The sequence below is a fragment of the Phyllostomus discolor genome, chromosome 6 (assembly GCF_004126475.2).
Source record: "Phyllostomus discolor isolate MPI-MPIP mPhyDis1 chromosome 6, mPhyDis1.pri.v3, whole genome shotgun sequence".
Classification (NCBI taxonomy): Eukaryota; Metazoa; Chordata; class Mammalia; order Chiroptera; family Phyllostomidae; genus Phyllostomus; species Phyllostomus discolor.
In genome coordinates, this window is record NC_040908.2 from 59819468 (window position 1) to 59830085 (window position 10618).

Sequence of the window (10618 nt, forward strand, 5' to 3'; positions counted from 1 at the left end):
CATGTTTATCACATTCCAAAACATTGGCTTGTCCTCATTTTCTTAAATATGTCAATCACTTAGAATTTCAGCATCTTCATATATTCTGTTCTTGCTTCCTGGACCTTTTTTCCCTCCCCCCACACAGCTGATAACTTCCCTTTCAAATCTCAGCTGTACTGTCATCCCTTTAAAATAGCCTTCCCAGATCACACAACCTGAACTAGATTATGCCTTTCCTAAAGCTCAAATATTCTTTTTCAAAGAAGTTTTCCTTCTTTTACAACAGTTAGCACAATCTGCAGCCATGTGAGTTGGTGTATTTGCTATTTTGCTGTACGTTTTTTCTCATTTGCATAAGTTCTGTGAGGTGAGAGACTAGAGCTATGTTGGCACTTTCTATTCTGATCCTGGGACAAATGGATGCTTAATAAATATTTGCTCAAGGAACATGCAGCAAACACAGATATACCCAATATTTAATTTCACTTTTTCACTGGCAGAACCCCAGTTTGTTTGTTTTGTTTATTTGTTTTTGAGATTCTGCTATTGATTATGTGCCCAATTATAGTACCTGTCAATGCTCCCTTATATGAGGATCACAGCGAACAGTTTTGCCTCATTTAATGTAAGTAAAATTATACAGGAAAGGGTCAGACTCCATTCGATTTTCCCCACTATGTATCACATGGAAAATAGATACAATGTGTGAATGAGGAAAAGCCATTATAAAAGCATGAGTGGATAAAAAAAGAAAAACACCCTCTAAGGGTGACGGAGCAGAAGTCAGTGTGGCTCTCAGTCTCCATGGCCGTGTTGAACACTCACTCCAGGCTTGGGCTCTGCCTCTATAGTTCTTCATATGTGCGAAGTCAATTTTGACTTGCTTCAGCCAGTATAGTGAGGTTTCTGCTGTTTGAAATAGCAATTCAAAATGTGATGCTAGGAAAGCCATTCCATCTCTAGAAGTCCTAATTTAATCATTTTTTCATTGGACTAGACAATTTCTAAGATCACTAGTTCCAGCACTAGTTTTCCTTTAAAATAAAAACATAATTTATCTAAACATCAGCATATCTTTGAATTTAAATTATTCCTTTTGTTTTAAAAACCAATGTGATATATGAATTTTGAAATAACTACTAAGTATAAGACAATGTGCCAGATGGCTCAATTAACAAGATTTCCTTTTTAAATGCACATGTTGTACATTTCCTGCATTTTCCATATTTTCCCTGCATTTTTTTAAGTATCAACATGTCATCCATTTAAATGATTATAATTAAGTATTCATGAAAAGACTAAAAGGAACAGTATTTCAAACTTACTTTTTTGCAATCAAATATTATTTTTTCAGCAAATTATACTGAAGCCCAGATTGTAGTGAGGCAGGAAAGATGTGTAATTTGAACCAGCAGTTCTAAAATGCCGCTTTATAAAGTGGTGCTAAGCAAGCTACATAAATTAGCTTGGTGATTTTCTAGTCCCGTCCCAAACCCCATATGCAGTAAAGAATTTAACCTTGACCAAAGAGAGGTCTAACCTTAGTTCCTGGCTTTTGGGAGGTAATGTCCAAGCCCTCAGAATGTCATGTGTGATACGGGTTTTTCTTTGTCTGTGGATCTTGAGACCATTTGCTAATAATAATGTGGTGAGAACTCTGGACCACACAGTTTCATCTTGATTTCCTGTGGGTTTAGAAACTGAGGTCAGGACATGGGCAATTAACCATATGCCTATTTACTGGAGCTCTGATAAAGACCCTGGGTACCAAGATTCAGATGAACTTCCCTGGTTGACAATAGTTTGTGTATATTCTCACACACCGTTTTTGACAATAATTAATGCTGTCTGTGACTCCATTGAGATAGGACTTCTGGAAGCTCCATGTTTAGAACTCTTCTAGGATATGCATTGTGCATTTCTTCCCTTGGCTGATTTTGGTGCATGTCCTTTCTATGTAATAAACTATACTGTGAGTAAAACAGCTTGCAGTGGGTTCTCTGAGTCCCTCTAGTATATTTTGAAAACTGAGGCTCATTTTGGGGAACCATCTGAACATCCCTCTGGTGCTATAAGGGAAAGCAGTCTATGTGGGCTGTGTTCCCTAATTTTGCAGTTGCCTAGTTATTGTGTGTCAGATAATAGGATTCAATAGAGTCGAGGTGTTTACAGGCACCTTCATTTGGAAACCATATTGGAAAATATGTGTATATATGTGTTAAATAATTAAGAAAAAGCCATTTCTACATTAACAGTGTATACCATGAATATTAATAAGTTTAATTTATATGTGTATATATGTATATTTGTGCATGTAATGGCAGAAATTTGAATGTGGAATTATAGGGTAAGTGGAGGCAGTCTGGCTTCCTCACCCAGGTATCTGGGGAGCTAAGGGAAGCAGTGTTCCCATCGCCTTGGAGCGGCCTGATAACCAGTGTTTTCATAGCCTTGAGACTGGGTCCGATAAACTGTTCCTATAACATGAAGTGGGCTCACATGCACAGAATTATTTTATGTTCTGTGATGTTCTGGCATCTTGCCAGCTTTGTTCCCCTCTAGTACTTAAACAGGTAGAGACACCCTGCTGGGAGCAATCAGGATGAGAGACATGCAAGGGGACATGTGCCACGCTGGGTGCCACGCTGGGGAGTAAGGGCTATGACATGAGACATGCAGATAAACACGCAGCTTGCAGCATGCATGGCTTGCCCACCCATGAATAAAGGCAAGCCAGACATCCCAATGGCTCCTTGAATATTTTTCCATCTGCACAAATACCATGAACCTGCCTGGCCTTGAAGGGTGGCAATACAGGACTCTCTGAGGAAAATATTTGGCTTGACTAGTTATTATAGGTATATGACTAAATAAAACATTATTTGATTTGGAGGAATTTTACATAAAAAGAAAGGAAAAAATATAGTTAAAGAGTCTGAATTTGTTTTACTATGAAGCTTAACATCTATATGTCTTAGTAAGCCAGGTAATGTGTAAATCACATGCAAATGCTATTTAATATGTTTTCTAAATCTTCATTTTTTTGGAGCAATTCTTTTACATTTGTCAAAGAGTTGCTAGATTAAAGTGCTCTGAAGATATATTCCTTTCTATTTTTATTTTACTTCTGTAATGAATTTAAACGTAATCTATATGCTTGTTTTTTAACTTGGCCTTGTTCTCTATGTTTGCTGTCTGATTCCACCAGCAGGAAAGCAAAAACGCCAGGGGCCATGTTTTCAAAGATTATTATAATCTTTTAATTATATAAAGTGAATAAAATAATTTTCTTTCCTTAAAGTGAGATAATTATTTAAACTTCTTTTAACGTTTGCCTGCTGTGTTTTTGTTTTTTTATGTAAATAGGGGTAATAAGGGATGACCTCAGAAAACACCAGAAAAGTAGTAGAAAAACAGGACAAGGATAGTAGCCAGGCAATGGGTACTCACCAAGCCACTTACTACTGCAGGAGCAAAATCTGCCTGGGAAACTGGGAATTGGTACAGAATACATGATTTAACAAAGGGATGAGTGAGCTGGGACATTTATGCACCCACTCCTGTCAGTCATTGGTTGATGGCTATTACTAGTAATTATCATTTCCCAGCTTTTCTGGCCAGCTGTGAAGGTAGGCAGAGAGATTCCTGTCTTCCAGAGAAAACCCTCAAGCATTTGGAAGTGGAATCCACATGGTAATACAGTAGGAAGGCCTCAGAGGTATGAAGACAGCATAAATAGTGTTTACGATATAACTGATACCAAGTGATACACACTTGGTATCAAGAATAATTGTAGGGAACAGACTTAAAAATGTTGAGTTCTGTGATTCATTTTAGCTGTAACTTTGGTTTTGAATGCAGTGGGAAATGGTGCTTTAACATGTGGTAAAGGGATTAAGCAAAAATAAAACTTATAGACACAAACAACAATATAGTGATTACCAGAAGGAAAGACAGGAGCGGGGAGGTAGAAGAGGGTAGGATAACAGGAGTATAAATGGTGCTAGAAGTAGACTTGACTTGGAGTGGTGAACACACAATATACAGATGATGTAGTATAGAATTGTACAACTGAAACCTATATAATTGTATTAACCAATGTCACCCCAATAAATTCAATTTAAATAAATAAATATAACACATTGTTTGCGGTGGCATTATGACTAACTGGAAAAATCATCTGTGGTTTGCTGAAACCAAGAGCCCAATAAAAAGGGAGTGGTTTGTGCATGTCAATCTACAGGAGTAATGAAGACAACAAGGACAGGCCAGTGGGACTTTTACTTCTGAATGTGCTAGAGAGGTAAAAGAAAGAAACAAATGCTAAGCACAGCATTTTAAATTCTCAGTTCAAATCTTAATAAGAGGCTCTGAACTTTTCCATCATGGCCCTAAAATGATCTCTTAGTTCTTTCAGTAACAGGTCTAGCCCGAATGAAAACTGGACCCAAAGTCATTTCGCAGGTGATAGAGTTATAATGAAAGCTGAAGTTCCTATGTGAAAATAAGGGCATATTTTATCAACAAGTGAGATCCAGAAGCTTAGAACAGGGACACCTGTGTATACTGAGATGAATGAGAATCTTGAATCCATAAGTCTCTCTGAGATATCTTTACCTATATAGCAGCCTGTGCCTTAATATCTGAGGTCATCCTAATTTGAAGGCATTTAATAACATCACTTAAATAAGTTAGTTTATGGAGGAAAGTTTACTCTTCTCAGGACATACTCCAACACTTTATTGCTTCTAGTGCTGTAACTGCAATGAGATCTTATGAACCAGAGGGACAAATGTCCAGCCTGACCTGGGATGAAATAGCTTATGCTACAAAAAGGTGCAAGGTGTTACTGATTCATTTTAATTCATAATCATTCCAGAAGTATTATGGTATCTCATATAACAGGAAATACCTCAAATAGTTGATTTGATTGATTGGTATTTGAACTCAATAATGACTCATTTTTATTAAGTTTGAGATGCTAGTATTTCCTCAACCTATTGTGGAGGCTAAAGTCCAAAAGCTTGGGGAAATAGAAATGATGAAGTAAAATTTCGTGTGTAAACTACAAACAGCTTCCTTCCAAGGCACACCCACACCAATATACACAAGATCCCCAGAGATAGCCCAGTGGACACTCTTTTTATTAAAACATTGAGGGGAGCACTACATCCGCAACTTCATCTCTGGTGGTTCCCTTTGTTAGGTTGGGAATACTGGTGGAGGTACCATCACTGAAATTGGCTCTCTGAACTAGACAGAGTTAATGGCAGGGGCTACATGTCAGCTATGACTGTCCAGAGACAACATGGGTGATAACTGTAATGGGCAGCAAGAGTGGGGATATTTTAATCTACAGGCCTCTTTTCAATGCCTAGTGATCATGGTGCACCTAGAAAGAAAATAGATGAGAGACTGCCAGGCAGGACATGGTTAACTCAGGAGGCCGCTCTGTTGCATAAATCCTGCATATTCCAAAGAAAGCATATTTTCAGGACTGGTCCTAGGCTAGCTTCTGGGAAATAACTTATGCCAGTCTGGCCAGATAAGTTTATCCTAATAGTCTGACATTGGGTGAACACCTACTTTGGCTCTGAGAGTAAGGGTGAAGTGGAGTAGCTGACGTCAGTCACATGGCTGCATTCCCATCTGACTGACCCCAACAAAAAGCCCAGATACCAGGTTCCAGTGAGATCCCTGTTTGGCAACACATCACACATTTTTGCTGGCAGAATTCAGCATGGATTCCAATGAAAGGGGTACTTAGAAGCTTTTCCTCTGCTTTTTCTGGATTTGAGCCATGTATCTTTTTCCGTTGCTTATCTCTCACCTTTCTCTATAATAAATACTAACCACCATTATAACAGCTTCTCTTAGTCCGAGTGCTTCTAGCAAGTTATCAAGCCTCAAGTGGACTCAGGCACCACTGAAACCTACTAAATATCACTAAATCTACTAAAATATCATTTCATCTGCATAACAGGTAAAACTCTAGATGTGGTCTCTAGAAGCCTGACTTGAGTCACCATAATGGAGAGTCATGGTTTCTCTCTCAGGGTACCAGCTGAAGCCAGCATACTGACTGGAGCATAAATCCTGAAAATGAAGGTCCACTGAGGAAAAAAAGCCAAAGTACTCATGGTAAATCTTCCTCCAAGAATTTTCCAAAGAATCATATGGCTCTTTGTGGTAGAAACATAAATATGTAAACTGTTCAAGGATTACTAGACTCTGGTTCTGAAATTATGTTAATTCTTAGGAACTTAAAATGCTACTGTGATCCACAAGTCATTATAAGAGCATAACACTGAGGGAGAAAAAATGCAAAACAAAACAAAAGTTCCCATACAACTAAGAGAAGATTTATTATTCTATAGTTGGTCATATACACACAGCTCTCCATTTTTGAATCACTATTATAAGCGTATTCCTTTATGTGAGATAGTATATCTATTCATTTTAATCAGAAAAGTTTATAGTATTTCCAATAACATGACAGACAACTTTTCAGAGGTTCCTGCTATACAGGTTATAATGTGTAGCTTTATATCACTGAGACTATACTGATTTTAAAATATATCATGGTTTCTTTTTATTTATTTATTTATTTATTTATTTATTTATCTATTTATAGAGAGGGAAGGGAGGGAGAAAGGGGGAGAGAGAGAGAGAGACATCAATGTGCAGTTGCTGGGGGTCATGGCCTGCAACCCAGGAATGTACCCTGACTGGGAATCGAACCTGCGACACTTTGGTTCGCAGCCTGCACTCAATCCACTGAGCTACACCAGCCAGGGCAATATATATCGTGGTTTCTAATGATAAACATAATTCCTTACATATTCAAGTACTAATCTTAGCAAGCAATACATGGATTCAGAAGAATTAGCAAACTCACTACATTTGTGGAGAACCTTCTATAGGATTGTTTTTGCTGATTTTCTTGGCAAGACTGTGTTATGTTCATACTGGTTGTTGCTATCAGTTGAAAGATGATTCATTTTCTAGAAAGGTTAAATAAGCATTTACAGACAAATATACTAAATAAGTAGCTATTAACTAAGAAACAAAGGTCTAATTAACTAAAAAGAGAAAAGTTCCATTAAGAATCAAAAGTGTGTGAGTGTTGGCCTGCCAAAGAAGGAGTAGGAGGGGGAGGACATGAGGGAGGAGGAGAAAGAAGGAAGGAAGGAAGGAAGGAAGGAAGGAAGGAAGGAAGGAAGGAAGGAAGGAAGGAAATCACTCAACCATAAATCTTATCTCCACAATATCTATACAATGAGTTCTTTTTCTGACTATCCTTGTGTACTGGGAAACAATGTCATGATTGTCAGAGATAAATCATTATTATCTTCAACTATTATCTTAGTGTATATTTTTTCTCAGGTTTCCTGTGGCCTGTGTGATTTTTTTTCCCCAGCAAGCTGTGATGTTTTATCTCTGGGTCATTGCAGAAGCACCATACTTTATGACCAGTTGCTACATTTTTGTAAACACTGTCTCCTTCAAATTCTATGGAAAAAATAAGAACAAATGTCAAAATATTACTTCATGTCTTCATCACTAAAATTAAATGTCACATATATATTATATATGTATATATACACATACATATATATTATATATATTATATAATCACATATATTATATGTATATATACACATATACATAAGATTATTTTTTCAAAAATATAGTTTTATCTGATTGTTCTTCAAATATCATATTCATAGTAAATTGTCTATTTAATGACCTAAATCTCTGAAATGTTATTTTTTGAAATTGTAGAAAATTGTCTGCCTATGTCTTATACCACAATTTATCTTTCTTTTTTTAATCCTCACCTGAGGATATATTTTTATTATGTATTTTAAGAGAGAGGCAGGGAGAAATATACATAGAGGGAGAAGCATCAATGTGAGAGAGAAACATCAATACATTGCCTTACATACACACTCTGACTAGGGATCGAACCCACAACTTAGGTATGTGCTTTTGCTTGAAAGGAAACCCACAACCCTTTGGTGCATGGGGTGATGCTCCAAACGAGCCACCCAGCCAGGGCTATCTTTACTGTTTTTTACATATTTGGAGTAAAATCAAATACATAGTTTCTTGACATTTCTTTATCTCCATCTAATTACTAAATTTATAGTCAGATTTTCTTAACTTCACACAAAAATTTCCATTTGGCTTTTGTCCTATAAAATTAGTAACTGTTTTTGTACCAACACATCTAGTACCCACATCTAGTACCAACATCTGTTCAGAAGGAAAAAAAGGCTTGGCAGTTCATCTCAAAAGTGTTGTTTTGTTGGTTAAATCTCATCACAGTTCTTTGCTAAAAAAACACTTTTATTCTAATTTTTTAAAACACCAATGCCCCCAAATAAAACCTTTCATTATTCTATGAATTTACCTATATATAAAATCAAAGGCATCCCCTTTGGGATGAAGGAAAGATCCAAATAATATGGCTTTTTGAAATATCCAGTGTAAACCATAAACAGCCATTCTATATGAGTCAGATATTGTAATGTCTATTTTATTTTATTATTTTTATTGTTGTGCAATTGCAGTTGTCTCCATTTTCCCCCTAGTACTCTCCCCCACCCACCCTGGTTGTCTTTGTCTGTGGATCCTCCACATATGTTCCTTAACAATCCTCCTTCTTTCCCCCCAATATCTCCTACCCTCTGGTTACTGTCCATTTGTTCTGTATTTCCATGTTTCTGGTTCTATTTGCTCACTTGTTTGTTTTGTTGATTAGGTTCCTGTTACAGGTGAGATCATACGGTATTTGTCTTTCACCGCCTGGTTTACTTCACTTAGCATAACGCCCTCCGGTTCCATCCATGCTGTTGCAAAAGGTACGAGTTCTTTCTTTCTGCTGCACAGTATCCCATTGTGTAAATGTACCACAGTTTTTTGATCCACTCATTTACTGATGGGCACTTAGGCTGTTTCCCTATATTGTCTGTTTCAAAATAAAGTAAATATGGTATTTACCTAAGAATTATCTCATTTAAATCAACATATCTTTAATCTTAAACTACATAGCTTTCCCTTTATTCTTTACATCTTTTACTCTAAATTCCAAAGAGCATGTATTACTTCTTTGTTGTTACTGCTGAAGACATCTTCTGAATGCTAGCCTTCAACTAACAGGATAATATAGAAAAAGCCAAATCCAAGTTGCCCATTGTTACCCACCCACATAGGCCAAAGAGAAAATAAACTTCAGACTCCCATTCCCCACAAGTCAACCTCCATTCCAAACTAGAGTTGAACTGAGTTATGCTGCAAGCCTTCAGTAACAAATATACTCTAGACCCAACATTCTGTTCAGCTCTCTTCTTGTTCATCTCAATATTTTCTCTGATTATGTATGTTACAGCCATTAATTTTACTTTCTGCTTAACAGGGTAAATAAAAGTTATCAGATGAGGATTACCATAAATTCTTACTCCTAAATGTATACAACTCCCAGATCCTAATCCTCCCCATCCCTCCCTATTACTGTAAAAGATGAATTTCCCTTGTGTTATCTGACACCAACAAGCTTTTTGTTCTCTAGATCTCACCCTCCATTTTCAAGAAGAGAGAGGATCAAGCAAAGGATCAAGAACCTGTATGAAGGAGTAATGACTGCAAACTTCCCTAACCTGCTGGCTCTTGACCTTGGATACCCAGACTCCAGTACTGAGAGAAATAATTTTCTGTTGTTTAAGCCCCCTGGTCTGTGATATTTTGTTAAGGCAGCCATATATAGCAAACTAATACATCAGAATTCCCTTAAGAAATAAGGACACACACAGTTATGTTTGAGAACGAGAGTTCTTAGAGAAGATAAAATCAGACCCCTCATTTTCACATCTGTCTACAGCATGTATTCATCATCTTCTTGGTAGGTTTCTAAACCCTTCTGACTTAGAACCACAGGTCTGGTGAAGTATACTCATCTATATAGGGATGATGCTTACCTTATCAGATGGGAGAGATGATGAAGAAATAAAACAAAGTTCCCTGGCTGGCGTAGCTCAGTGGATTGAGCGTGGGCTGGGAACCAAAGTGTCCCAGGTTTGATTCCCAGCCAGGGTACATTCCTGGGTTGCAGGCCATAACCCCCAGCAACCGCACATTGATATTTCTCTCTCTCTCTCTCTCTCTCCCTCACTTCCATCTCTAAAAATAAATAAACAAATAAATAAATGAAATAAAACAAAGTTTATAAATTTCTTAACACAGTGTCTACTTTTAGTATGTTCTCCACAAAAAAGTTATACACTTAATTTGTTATAACTTTCGACATTGTAGTCAATTCTTTCATAAAATCTTTTGTATATACTGATGAAACTTTCTGAAATCTCGTATTAAAATACACACATACCATATTTTTCTCTTAGATCTCTTTAACCTAACTACCATATTATTTCTTCACAGAAAAGAGCTGATGGGAGTTTTCCTTAGTTTGAAGTAAGTATTTTTAAGGACATTTTACAGACCTCTTTAATAAGATAAATGCCCTTTATGTCAGTTTCAATTAATTCTTCGTTTAACTCTTTTCTTGCATCAAGAAAAAAATAAAAATAATTTTCAAAATTTAAAAGGCAGCAGAAGGAGTTACATGCCATTTCCA